The sequence below is a fragment of the Gouania willdenowi genome, chromosome 7 (assembly GCF_900634775.1).
Source record: "Gouania willdenowi chromosome 7, fGouWil2.1, whole genome shotgun sequence".
Lineage (NCBI taxonomy): Eukaryota > Metazoa > Chordata > Actinopteri > Blenniiformes > Gobiesocidae > Gouania > Gouania willdenowi.
In genome coordinates, this window is record NC_041050.1 from 9,514,943 (window position 1) to 9,530,565 (window position 15,623).

Here is a 15,623-nt window from a genome sequence, read left to right on the forward strand (position 1 = left end):
TCCTTTAAACTTGAATTACACTTTTTGGAAGATATATTTCAGGGTCCACACAAAAGAAGACTGAGGGCCACATGTGGCGCCCGGGTCACCAGATGCCTATGTCTGGTATAGAAATTGTTTGGCCAATCATTCATGTCAACTTCACTGAGTAAGAATGTTATAATTTTTTGGGCTGTTAGGTCTGTTTTAAAACTAATATTAAGCCTTTTACCCTCTTTACTCCAAAATGTTTAAAATAATCACCGCATGAATTCACTGTTATAAGCACGTTTTTTTTTTTTTTAAATGAATGAATTAGTCATCACAGTCAAAAACATGCCCAATTAATTCTCACGCTGCTAGCTCCTCATGCAGTCTGTGCTCTTTGAGCAATATCACACTGTCTGGAGTGCAAATCTCCACCAGCAGGACCAGCAGGTGTGCACAAAGGATTACACTGCAGGAAAAAAAAAAGAAAAGTTTCCTCAGCCTTAATCATGAAGCTTTATCATGCACCAAAATGGGCGATCCAATTCTGTTGCGTGGTCAAGTGTAATGTAAATGTGCCGTTAGGAAATCGCCTTTCTTTATTGCCCTTATTGCACCTCCTATACTCCTTTAATGGTAATACAGATTTTACATGTCACCAAAGTTCTAGTCATTTAATCATTTCTTCATTTTAAAAACAACATGCTTAACAATTATTGATGTTTTCACTTTATTACTTAATTACACTTTAAAAAAATGAAAATACAATCACTAACAGACATGAAATACAGGCGGCCCAGGGTCCACATGTGGCTCTCGGCCTAATTTTTTGCGCCGCCCTAAAAGTACATGCATAAAATAATTAAAAAAACCCTCAAAGTGACAGAAAAATACACAAAATGACTCCAAAAAGACACCAAAAACATTCAAACTATGAATCACTCAAAGATCACAAACCTCCACAGACTCTTTTTTTCACCCAATATATTGGCAGTTATTTGACCGTCGTGTGACAGGTTAGTTTTACCCTTCTGATGATGTGTTGTTGCAATAGTAATCCTGCTATAAAAAAGACAGCACTGACTACAGATGAGAATAAATCCTACACAAAAAAGGACAAAAAAAAAAAAAATTAAATTGTGTTCAGAACAACCGAAGAATGTTTGACCAGAGAGACAAGCTTTGATGTAAATTTTCTGTGTTCAAAACAGGGGACGGGACTTAGATAAGCAAACTGCTTCTCTCGTCTCCTTTTTCGGCATGTACAAAAAAAGAAAGAAAAAAAAAAACAAAAAAAACAAAAAACAAGTGAACGTAACCATGTCGGAAATAAACTGAATAAATAAAATAAAAATAAAATTGGAGCAGTAATCCTAATCATGGTACCATGATCATTCACACTTTACGGGCTTGTAAGACAATTCTAGCACTTGGCTGTGCTGTTGTATGATCTAAACAGAAAGTGAAACAGAACTTATGACTACAGCATGTAATGCACAAAGTCACCAGCAGGAGGTGGAGTAGAGCTGAACATAGGGATTGATTGATTTTTAAAACTTATCCAGAATCACTGTAATGATTCGAATCATCCCCAAAAATCTACTCCCTTGTTGCTTCTCATGTTTCAGATGTTTCCTGACATTTTATCAAAGAACATCCATTAGTGTTTTGAGTTTTCAGCCAAATAAACACCTTAATGAATAATGCTGGCAAACACACAACTGGCTTGGTGGAAGTAATGAGAGAAAAACATACAAAAAGACAACAAGATACACAAAGGTGACAACAAAAACACACAAATAAGACTTCAAATACAAAAAATGGCAACAAAAACACACAAAATGACTCCAAGGGCCTATACTACAATGATAGATTTCCTCTTATCGTACTAACTTCCAGGATTTAATCAGTGTGTGCTGGACTATGAAGCTGGCTAATGTCTCATGGGGCTAAATCATCATGGTAACTTAGGCTGAATGACTAGCCTGGTCGGGACCAGGTTTTCGTCATGTGAACACGTCACTGTGTAGATCTGATGTGACGCTGACAGGAGAGAGAATATTTAGACATTGATGCAATCCTTTCATTTATCGATGACATTCTGTAAGAAACAGAGATTTTTATCTAATGGACTAATAAAGTAAAATAAGTAAAATAAGTCAGCTGATAAAGAATGCATGCATCGGGCGCTATCAGACTGATACATAAATTAATTCATTCATGTATTCTGAGGTGATGTAAAGAGCCTCAATCCTGTAAGATAATAAAAAATATAAATATATTCCACCTTATGATTTAGGCTGATCTGTATGAACGCAGCATCAGAGCCACAGACAAGGTGAAAGTGAAACTGATCAGAGTGTCTGTTTATTCTCTGTTTATAATCCCACTAATTTTAGTATTAACACTCAACAATTCCTGCATTAATTACTTTCTGCTTTTCCTGCAGCAACAGTATTGTTTTTGGTCTGAATTATGGATTTTATATAATCTCCTCCTTTGTCACAAGAGGGAGGTTGAAATCAACTCGTTTAACTTAGCGAGTTGTAATCGAGATTTGTAGGACAGCTTCTGTCTGACTGAGAATGTTTGGTTAAGTGAAGCCTGCAAACGGAGATAAATCCAGGATATAATTATCTTGTGTCATAGTATAGGTCTCAAAAACACAGAAATCATTCCAAAAATATTATAACAATGAAAACACAAATAACGGCATTAAAATATCCAAAATAAGAGAAAACCATAGAAAAAGACAACAAAATACACAAAGATGACAACAATAAGACACAAAAATCAATCCAAAAACATTATATGAATGAAAACACAAAATGACATTAAAATATATAAAATAAGTGAAAAATATACAAAATAAGTGAAAAAGCCACATAATAACTCCAGAAACAAACAAAACTCTTGGTTCTTTTTTGTACTGATGCTGGTCATTCTTCTAAATGCTGACATGAATATTGATAATGTGGCCCTTGGATCAATCACATTTCTGTGGCCTTGTTGTGATAAATGTTGCATAGATTCATACCTATGCTTGTTTGTTTTTAAGGGAAACTCCCCCTGTCATTGGCGTCATTGGATCCTGAGCACTTTGAGTACCTGGGTGGAGTTTTACTAATGAGCAGAAAGTTAAACTGTTAAATTATACAAAGCACTTCTTGCACTCAGTCTTTACTACCTTGGCTACTTAGTGAAAGCAATGAGAGCTTCATTGGCTACAGAACAGCATGTATACTATGAAATTGTGAGGTCTTATATTATTCTGACACTTTTTTTGTAGGATTTGTTAGTGTGTGATGACGCCCAGTGTCAATATCCTTATTTCTAATAGGACAACAACTTTTTTTTTTTCTTGCCCTGCCTATGTATACATGTTGGTGCACTTATTGGGGAAAGCACTTTACAACAAAGCCTTCGTCATCACATTGTGCAGTTTTACTCCTGGTTTATCTTTGTTTACTTTTGCTGCGTGTGCAAATGCTCCAAAGCATCTTGATAACTTCCCAAGAGGCTTCATCTTTTTTCTTGAAAACCTAGTAACCAACTAATTGCATGGCTGGACTTGATGGCAAGTGCATTACATTCAGAAACACGATTTATATACCTCGATGAAGACGTCAACGTTTTAAATAGGACACTTGGGGTGTAACCCAATATTCAATGAGTCAAAGAAGTCAGTATTTCCACTTGTTGCCACCTTTTTCCCACACAAACAAAAACTCTCATTAAGATGCAAAGCTTGGGTGAGGCTCCAATAACCAGAGTAAAAGAGTGAAAGGAAGCACAAAGCCAGTTTCCTTCACCTCCACATCATTTTCCTGTGTGATAATCGCTTGTAGACGTACGTGCTGCTTCTCTCACAATCATCCGATGTGTGTCTACAGTCGTTTCCTGTCTTTTGTGATCCGTTTCATGTCCCTCTGTGAATTAGTGTGACATTATAGGAAGAGGGCAGGACAGATCCATCTCCTTGACGCCTTCTCTTCCTTTTACTTTTCACAGCGAGCTCAAAAGCGATAGCGTACGTCAGAGCTGAAATTCACAGGCGGAGATGGAGGGGAGGGCTGCTGCTTTCCCAGAGCTTTAGAAATCCACCGCACGGTTGTTTCCGTCCACTGCATTGTGACGGTGAAGTGGTGTTTTTTCCATCTGCTCATCAGCAAGGCCCGTCTGTACTGACCACAGTCTGATGATCTCCAAACTAACAGCAGATGCACTCTTCACACTCAAACTAATCCTGTTTTCTGAACTGCTGATTCTTTTCTCCCTGAGCCTTCAACAAGCGTCTCAACAAAACAACATTTTCAAGCTTTATTCTTTGTTTCTATATTTATCTCCCTGCCTTTCTTAGAGGGTCTGGGACTCCAAACGTTTTCAATTTCACTCTTATCTCTAAAAATGTACACAACACACATTTTGACGCTAAATGCAATTCAATTCAACTTTATTTATATAGCGCAAATTACAACAAAGTCATCTCAAGGCGCTTAACAAAATATAGAGTCTATAGTAAGAAAGAAAGAACCCAACAAGATCCACATGAACAAGCTTTTAGCGACAGATGCAAGAACACACTTTAGATAGCGCTTACACATAAATATTTAACATTTTGTCCACCCTATTGTTAAAGCTCCTACCCCATTGTTTAATTACATATTACTGACAAGCTGAGCATCGTTTGGTATCAGGACGATTTTTTTCTCTCCACAGAAAGAAAGTGTTAAAATCATAATATGTCAAAAATGATGTCATACACTTTAACCCCCCTATTAATGTTTATCATTCAAAAAATAATAGTTGACTTTTTTTTTGCTTCATATTTCATCATTTTTCCTAATTTGATGGGTACAAACGATTAAGCATAAAATCATCATGATGATATTTTTTCAATGTGCTGAACACAATTTGGCCTCAAGCTGTTTTAGCTTTGTACAACAATCTGCTCTCTCGCTCTAAAATGCCATTACTATTAAAGAGGTTTTGGAACAGCTCTTTCACAGTGAAAGTGACATAAAGGAGAATCTAAAACTTTAAAGTGAACGACCCCAAATATTTTGCAAAAAGAAGATAAAAGTAAGTAAATACATGTGTTTATGAGAGGAAGGGAGGTGGGGGGGAGGGTCACCTACATCAATCAATATAGTCATGAATGTGCACCCCAAATTAGAAAAGATATGGATGAAAGATTTTCAAGGTACACTAATGATAAAAGTGAAAGTTTGACCTGATGGTGGCGCTGCAGGAAAGGTCATATCATCACCACGACCAATAGGGTTCATACTTTTGTGGTCAATAATGTCAGAAAATTGGAGAAGATTAAGACAACAAATAAACAATTTTCAGAAAATCATTTTCTGGAGGCAAATATCCCTGGGATCAGATTGACCCCAAGGGTAAAATGTATTATATTGTGTAATATGTGAGGATAATAGCACGGTTAAGGCTCATGTACAGCCTCTGTGTGTGAGAGCTGCAGCCGACCCAACAGGTTGGACATCCTATTGACACTGATCAAAGATGACATTTACTGGCACTCACAGTTAATTTACGAGATTTATAACACAAACAATGGTGCAGATGATCTTTCCATCAGAGGTGGAGCGTTTATCACATTGGAACAGGTGCTGAAGGAAACTTTCAGACATGCTGACCTCAGCAGAACCTACACCCTCATTCACATCTTAAATAGATGTTTCAGTGTGTCCTCCTTTGATCTGTTGAAAATAATTTGAATGAGTCTGGTCTTTAATGGATCCCCGTCATAAGAACTCCATTCATGGCTCAGGCAGCATATTGTTTGACTTCTGCATTCAGAGTGATGCTGAAAACCAGAATCATGTCTATTCTATTCAAGAAATGAAGACCAAGTCATAGGTACACCATGCTTGTGGTAGTACATGTATCACCTAATGGCTATGGAACTGTCTCTAATCTATTGAGGAACAGACCTAACAATAAAAACCTTCTTTAGATGTTTATAATGGCACATTTTGAAAGGGCAGCCTCAGTGTTGGTGCAGACTTGTCAGTTCCACAGGCTGTAATATCACCAAGTTTATAATTATATCCGGTTGTCAGAGCTACTATCTTTGTTAGGGAGCAAATATTTATTCCTGGTTAATGTTTTCCAGAGTTTTATTGGGCGTTATTTACTGGCGCTTGAAACCAGTTTATTATTAATTTATTTTCATTTTTTTTTAATTAATTCACATGATCAAACCAGCTGATAGTGTGCGTCACAAGTAATTGCACTACAAAAGACAAAACAGACTTCTTTTGAATTATGTTTTAATTTGATATTTTGTAACATTGTTGTTATTATTAGAAAAAGTTGTATTTTTATTTTTATTTTGATTATTATTATTATTATTATTATTTTTAAAAAGGTTACTTCATTCAGATGTACGTATAAGTTCATAACAGGAACTATGCTCAATAATAGAATAATATTTATAAACTTGTAAATACGCAATAGGAACTATGGTAAATAAAGTCCTATTAAACTCCAGAAAACAATAACCAGGAATAAATATTAGCTCCCTGGTAAAAAAATGGTAGCTCTAACAACTGGTACAATGATTTTTTATTTTATTTATTTATTCAGTTTATTTCCGACATGGTTACATTCACTTTTTTTTTTTTTTACATTTTTTTTTTTTTTTTTTTAGTACATGCCGAAAAAGGAGACGAGAGAAGCAGTTTGCTTATCTGGGTCCCGTCCCCTGTTTTACCATCGCAAATTTACATGGGTTTACATGTCTCTCTCTCTGGTCAAACATTCTTGAGTTGTTCTGAACAGTCCTTTTTTGTGTATTCTCATCTGTAGTCAGTGTTGTCTTGTTTTTTTTTTTTTATTCCTCCTCCTCTCTATCGTTGTTCGTGTTGGCCTTGTTCCCTGCCAGACGTTGTTAGCATTCCTCCAGTGCAAGAATAGTTCCTCTTTCGAAGGTGTTTGGAAGTTTTTTTCCCTTTTCATCCATAGTGTCACCACTCGGGAATGTCTCTTTTGGACACACAAGTTTGCAGCTTGTTTTGTCTCTACATCAAGGTTAATCCTGATAAACGTGGTGATAATACAGCCTGTGCATGCAGTACAGGGCCGTATTTACTCTGTCTCCGAAATGTTTCCGGATGTTTCCGGGTTTTAGTATCACCCCAAAAGTACCGATTGATTTGCAGCCATGTGATTGGCTAATTGGCTGTTTTGTGTAAACCAGCAGCTGAACGTTTGCTTGTGACTGCAGCATTAGTACAATGTGATTTTATCTAAAGTGGTTGATGAAGTGACACTAAAATACATTTTAATATTGTCGCTTTTTTCTGAACATCCAGAGGAGGTTTTGTCACACATCTGGTTTTTATGTACGCCGCATGTTGCTCTTTCCCGTGCATATGGTGTAACTTGACTGACAGATTGGTTCGTTAGATTCTCGGGGGAAGCTCACAATTTGCCTTGTTTTACCTTCAGCAAAAATTGCAAATGAGTAAATTCAAAAGACGGCCTTCAAAGGAAAGGTGTTTCTTCTTCTGTTTTTTCTTTTCAGTCGAAAAAGTGGTTGACGTTAATGAATGTGTGTCTCCTTTTGTCTGAGGTTTCACAAAGAACAGAAAACATTGCGTAATTTGAGCTTCGGGTGGGCATCAAGCAGGTTAATATTTCATCACGCCTTTTTCCTTTCTCAGATGGAAACAATTTTCTAATGATTAATTTCCCCAAATGCTGTTTTACCACATGCACAGCAGTGATCAGAGGTTAATTTATCATTAAATCACCCCAGGCTTCATTTGAGGATGTCTCCCAGTCCCTGTCTGTAAAAGGGTAAGATTTACTAAACCTAATCTGCCAAACTACCAGCTCACAATCATTATCTTGATATAGAAATTACAACTTGGTGAATTGTGTTCAATGACAATTTAAAAGCAAAAGACATCATGATTAACACTTACTCGCCTTAAGCCAGTGATGCCTGTTCTTGTCTGACACCAATTACTTAAAGACATAAACCTCGCTATTTTGAGCAAATCAATACAAATGTCTTAACTGTAAGTAAAACAGTTATCTCGCAAATATTCTACTAAAGGAATGTATCAGTATGTATGGGTTTATGGGGTGCCAAATGTAAAAGCATTTAGCTCATTTTTCTTTCATTTCAGAAAAAATCATGTCAAAAAAATATGTAAACATGAAAAGTAAATCTAAATGTAAAAGTTAAATATAAATGATAAATGTCAAATCTAAATCTAAATCTTACATCGGTCACCAAGTGTAAAGCTAAATGGCGTGGCCTCGTGATTGACAGGTGCTACCCTGCCTACTTTGGCGACCGATTTAACATTTAGATTTACAATTAACATTTACATTTAGATTAAATATTTTTTATATGTACGCATTTTTAACAATGATATAGAACATGCTGTTTTACAATACATTTTTGTCTCAAGTGAAAGAAAAATGAGCTAAACGTTCAAAATGTGCCGACTATGAAAAAATGACCATGTTTTTACATTTGGCATCATTATGACTCAACATATCTATTTATTATCTCCACCAAGGAGGTCATATTTTCACTGCCGTTTATGCAGAATTATGTCAAAAGTGCTTCATGGATTTTGACAGAATTTGAACCAGTTCAAACCTTTATGAAATTTGATTCCTCAGTTACCCTACTGAGCTTCATTGGGATTGGATCAGGGTTGCGCATTTCATTGTTAATTTTTTATTTGTTTTTTAATAAAAAATGGGGGTGTCCTTACATATTGACATTTTTTGAAAAATTTTATTTCAGCCAAACGTGAATTGAAAAACCAAATATTCCTTTAAGAATGTCTAGAAATTGCATTATACAAACATTATGTTATTCACACAACCATGAAACCAACGGTATATTACTATATAACTATATTGACTGGATGTGGATGTGCATTGTTCGTTCAAACTGGAATTTTACAGCAAACGTAGGTATGGTTTAATAAAGATGTTGCTTATTAGAAGTCTAATAATGATGGTGCCAGTAGTGAATAATTAATCAAATTCATTTATTGTTTAGTATCCACGCCTGTAGTTAGAACTGCAGCCCACTTCTGCATGTTTTATTTATATTCCCAATGTGGGAGTCAAGGTATTTTCCCGCTTTCTTTGTCATAGCTAATGCTCGACCCACCGCTCATGAAAATGCATGAACTTAGCGAGACACTCCCAAGATCCAGTTAGCTAACTTCCCTTAAGTCTCTTTAAACATCTTTATGGATTTTTAACAGATTTCATCTTGAAGAAAAGTGATTTACGTCAAAATCTAAAGTGTTTTTGATCAGTAACCAGCAGACATTGACTTTAAACTGATAAAGAGGGTTTAGGTTCAAAGTGAATCAGCACTGAGCATAAACTGAGTATGAATGAGTTATGTTTGAATAGAGGTTTTATTTATTCAGACAAGGTTTTTCAGGAAATGTTTGACTCCTGACATGTATGTGAATAAACAAAACCTCAACCTAACATACTATTAAAAAAAAAAGACAAAAATAATCTCTATGTTAGAATAGAGTGAAGGTACTCCAGTTGTTCAAACAGAGTCAGAGGTTTGGTGTTGCGTCAATCAATCATTTATTAACAGATTTGAAATGAACAGAATGAATCAACAAGAATATCAAGTCAATAGGAACACAAGTACTCATCTGGCACAGCTGTTGTCTGGAGTGGACACACGTTTTAAATGCACAAAGACATTGTCCGAACCAACAGTTACTGTATCTGATGTCCCTCCTTACTTAGGCCTGGAGCAAGGTTTCTGCCACGTGTCGTCTTTTGTTATGTTACGCAAGACATTTCTAATTGTCAGAGTCATCCTGAGATAAAGACACACATTTTATTTGAGCCAAGCAGAAATTCAAAAGTTTATATCTAACATTAGTCTTAAATTAGAAGACTTGTACATTTAGAAACCAATCGATCAGTTATTGCAGTTAATTAAAGATGACATTTACTGCTGATTTAAAGCAATACAAATTACATACACGATTAATGATCGATCAGTAATTATTTATCATTGAGGGGTCTAAAGTGTGTGCGCTTCTCATTCATTATGATTTATTTAGTATATGTATACGAGTTGTTTAATGTGTGTTATGTTTAGCTTTTAAATGACAAGGCAGACTTTGTATTTCTTCATATTTCTTAGTAGAGTTGAGCTGGATTCTCGACTGAAACGAGTATCCGGTTCAGAAAAAGCACTTTTGCCGAGTCCGAGTATTATACGAGTCAATATCTGTGAACGTTTAGGGCAGAGGGCTGGAGTTGCCCACCCCTGGTTTAGGGTTTGTTTTTACTTCAACGAGTAGAATTGAGGTAAACGTGGGTTTGTTCAGACGTGGTGCTTGGTAGAGCGTGTTGCGTCTCGGCCTGTCGGTGATTTTTTTTCTTTTTTTAACTGCCAGCTGGCTCTAACCAGTTTTTTTTTTACTTCACTGAATGTCTGACTCTTTCTTGCTGTATGTCATAAAAAAACAAAGGTAGTCGTGTCCTGTAAATAGTTTGCTGTCGTGATCAAAACCATTGATTTGAAGCTCAATGCTGGTGCTGTCCTGTAAATAGTTTGCTGTCGTGATCAAAACCATTGATTTGAAGCTCAATGCTGGTGCTGTCCTGTAAATAGTTTTCTAATCAGAAATATATAGATAATAATAATACATAATTTATGATCAACCCATATCAATTTCATGCTTAAAATAAAAGACAGATAAAAAGCCCCGCCCATTTCAAGACAACCTGACCCACTTCCGAGTCAGGCCCCACCCACTCCAAGTACAGATACATATGGTTAACAGATACAGATAATGGTGTACTCGCTCATCCTTATTTCTTAGATTTTTGTACTTAGATTTAAAACTGTTAGTGATAAACTGTCCCTGGGGGTGTGGCATAACTGACTTGTCTCAACACTTACATAAAGCTTGTTTTGTTTGTTAAATAGGGTCAAAATCAGCTGTTCTGAAAACTTTTTGTCCTTGTTCCAGAAAATTGGTTTAGAAAAAGTGACCTGATCGGTTTGAACTTTATGTAAGGATATATTAGGTATATGGATCAGTAATATAAGGGCTATTGGAATAGGGATAAGGATATATATTTGTAGTATGTCAAAAAGAATCAGTGAATGAATAATATTTCACATTAACAGTAGCTCACACGAGCTTGATTTAGCATTCAGTGATAATGTTCTACGTAGTAGGCAGAAAAATGATGAGACGAGTGTGTAAAATTATTTGCTCTCTTCCCATTTAAGGAAAACTTCAGGGCGAGAACCTTTTAGCTGGAATGGACCGCTGCAGATTAGCATTTGTTGTGCACACCAGTGCCTGGCAGTAAGTTCTCACTAGCAGCAGTGGGAGGGCTCAGCCCATTTCTCTAAATCCTGCAGTCAATAGCGACGCTATTCCTGGCCTAGATTACAGTTTGTGTAGCACACTGATGAGCTTCAGAGCAAACACTACGCTGAAATGTTCATTTCCACTTGAATTTGGATTGGAATAAAAAAAGAACATTTTGTGGTGATTTGATAAATGCAGAATTAATCAAAGAAATTTGAATCTTTTTCCTTTTGTCCCATTTTTTGTCCCTTTTCAAAACTTTTTTCATACTACAACCAATAAATATCCTTTTCCCCTCCATTTTCTGCCAATTTTTGCTAGTTTTTTTTGTTTACAATTTTTGCCCTTTTTTGCTATTGTTTGCCACATTTTGCCCATTTAAGCTACGCTTTGCTATTACATACCACCTGGTTCCTCTTCATTTGCCCATTTTTTGGCCACTCTTGACTGCTTTTGACCCATTTTAGTCACTTTTCCCACTTTTCTTGCAATGTTTTTGCCACTTTTGGACCATATTTGGCCACCTGATAACATATTTGCCTGCTTATCAAAACCCTCCCAAAAAAAACAACGGTTAGCGGACCGGACCAGCCCACTTCGTGTCGACGTCCCACCGGGACAATGCCCGGTATGCCAGATGGGCAGTCCACCCCTGGTAACATATACAATAATGCAAAAAGTATTAGCAACATAATTGATAATGTTGATGACAAAAAATTGCGCTGACACGTCATTTAAAAACCCTTAACATCAAAATGCATGTTCTCACTCATTCACGGTCTTAAGGGATTAAATACCATGTCTTACTGAATATGAATCCATATATTAAATCAAAAATATTCCGAAGACATTCAAAAATCCAATGAATCCCAGCGTTTAGTCCCAAACACAAAACTAATGTTAAAAAAAAAAAAAAAAAAAAAAAAAAGAAAAGAAAAATGAACGTCCTATTTACAAGAGGAAAGCAGCTTCTTTTCTTTCTTCTTACTTTTTTTTTTAGCTCTGTGAGGCTGACCATGTCATTACAAATCCTCATTTTTAGATTCATGTTGTAAATTCATGATAAAATCAGGCCAGCGGACGCTTTCTGCTTCATTTTTGCTGCAGTACCATACATGAACTGCTGGTTGCAGTGTCGCTTCACCATTTACATTGTGAAGAATATCTGCGCAACAGAAGAGGAACCAAGTTACATGACTCGAGCACCAAAATAACCTGTATTTTTCAAAGAACAATAAATTAATTCATATATATTTTGCATAGTCACTGTGCTTTATGGCACTTTAAATATTTCTATATTATGTACATTAAGAATTGTATTTTTTCAAATGAATTTGGGAAAACCGTAACGAAAACCGTTGACCACACCCCCTTTGCTCCCCTCGCAAACTCTACGTATGGCCTCAGCAAATTCTGCACAAGCAATGTCAACAGAATGATCATTTTATGTTGCAGGCTGTGCTCTAGTGTGACTGTTTATAGATCCACTATTTAAATGTGTTTTCCTCATTAGCCACCCAGTGCCCAAAAGGAAGACCGTTGCAGAGATCGTTCATCCACAATCTTCGTCTGTTTCACAGACCAATGCAGGTACTCCAGACTCTGAATGTGATTAATTGCAATCCTATGCTCGGCTTGTTCCGACTCCACGATCGAATATGAACGTAGCGAGACAGGAAGCTTAGGATCAGCGTGAGGAAACACAATGTCATCGTTTGCAAGAAAAATGCATTAACATATTGACTTTGTGGGAGACGGTGTAATTCCTGCAGGTCACTGTCAATTGGCTCACATGAATTGTCTCAGGCCAAACACATTATGAGATAGAAAACGATGAGAAAAAAAACAGCCATTATGCTGTTCATACAGCAGCTCCAAAACACTTTTTTATCGATAGTTCAGCTTAGCACAACTCTAAAACATCCAAATAGCTGTGTTTAACAACATTAAATGGTAAAAGGAGACTTCCATTAGAGGGGTTGCTTGTGTTTCACTTGATAATGGATCTGTATGGATACTCTGAGCACCGCAGGGCCACTTAATGGTGCACTGATCTTTTTGAGCCCATTACTCAGAGAATCCTTGTCATTGCCCTTGCCCTTCCACAAACCCAAATGTCAGCTCACTGGTAATGAGACAACTTTATTTACATCAATGTGGAAGCAGCAATAAGCAGTTAGCTTGTCTACCACTCCCAGCTTTCATGTCTGACACCTGTAAGAGAGGAATTATTCATGCTCAGGCACTGGAAGCGTGCAGGTAGGCCTCAGTGGAGCAGGTATGAAGTTGATGAGTGAAGCCTGAAACACACGCACGGCGCCCCTGCCTGCCGTCGCCAATGGCGCCTCTATCAACAACAACAACAAATGCAAATGAACACAGAAGAAAATGGAAATGCGCGGGCAGCACAAAGTCAGTGGAGCAAACTGCGACTACTGCTTAATCCTCATTATGTATGGATGTTCTACTAATTAAAACTTTGAATTAAAGATGGATATTTTAATCTTGCTATCCAAAGAGGTCACAGTTATCTTCTATAAACACATATGATTTCAGTAAGAGAATATTTTCTATTATGATCCCTTTTTATAAGTTATTCAATTTTAGCTGCAGTGCGAAACATTTGTTTCTTGAAAAACGATCCTTAGAGAACATGTAAACTGCACTCACAACATCATTCTACGCAGTAGTTACAGAAAAAAAAAGAAAAAAGAAATAAATAGTATTTTCTAGAGATGTAACGATTAATCGCAAGGCAGTTAAAAATCGATTCATAGGTTTCACGGTTGATATCGATTTTCTGAAAATTGAATCGCAGTACTTTTTTTAACCAGCAGAGGCGCTATCCATAAGTGTAGGCGGCGGGCGGAGTCTGCTAATACTTTCTTTCTGGCCGCCTTCTACTCTTAAATATGTTAATAAATGATTCATTACCCCTTAAGCACCGACAGAATATTTATAATATTACTTGAATATCTGTAAGAGTAACGTTTTTCTATTAGCTCTGTCTGCTAGCATAGCTTCTCTTCTTCACTGCAAGATATCTGCATGCCAACCGACCACTGTGTTACCAGCGCCCTCTGCTGGTCCAAACAAATATGACGTAAATCAGTACAATCACGGTTTTTTTTTTTTTAAAGTCCAATTGTTAAGGCACAAAATACATTTTCAGTTGCACTTTTAAAAAGAAAAATAACTATTATGTAGTTTTGCATTGTTTATTATAGAACCAGAATTTAAATTAATAGGCTTCATTTTCATTTGTATTATTCCTTTATTTATTTCATTCAAGATTTATTTTTAGTTAAATTGCATTGTTTTGAATTGTTTATCAAGGAATTCTTTTGACAATGAAAAATAAAAGGAAAATAGCACAGTATTTTCTAGTTTTTTTCCCCAAAAAAAAAATTTGTCTACAGTCCCATTTTGTAAAATAAATCGTGAGAGAATCGTATCGTGAATCGAATCGTATCGGGAGTTGAGTGAATCGTTACATCCCTAGTATTTTCTGTAGGACAAATATAATATAACACTATACTTGGAGTTTTATGCATAAAGGCTGATATTATGCTGTCATTATTATGATGTGACACCTGTCATTAGCATGAATAAGGTGTCACAAAGGCTGTCATATAAGTGTTGTTCGTTACCCTAACCCCTATTTAATCCCACTATATCCCTCCATTTAACCCAAAAAAAGCCAAAATAGATCTAAAGATGTCATCAATTAGTGTTACCAAATATTATATCTCAAATACACTGGGGTCCTGTTTTTATTTATCATGGTGAGCAAAGAGATCAGGAATCCAACATTTTTCTAGATTTACTCAAAGAATCCCACGTCTGTTTCAGGTGTGACCAATCATCCCCTAAATTTAAGTCTTGTGGTTTGATCAACAACTTGGTTTATGTAAAATTGCTCCCTCAGGAAAAGCCGTAAAGCTAATTAAACATAATTTACTCTATAAAGAAAGGATAATGGTTGAAGTTGCCGCTTAAAAGCTTGGTTTCATCTCTACCCAAAACCATCAGTTTGTTGACATTTTCATGCATTGCATTGTGGGATGTGAAGTCACGGAGATGGGCATATAGAGGTGTTTTTTTTAATTTTAACTTTATTGTGATATCACGGGGAATATCAGGATCAAACTAGAACAAAAATGGTGTGAAGAGCAGAGGTGAAAGTACTCACGTTACTGCAATTGTGTTGCTTTTATGGGTATACTTGTACTTTTTCGAGTATATTTCTAAATCAGTAATTTTACTTCTACTTAAGTAAGTTTTTTT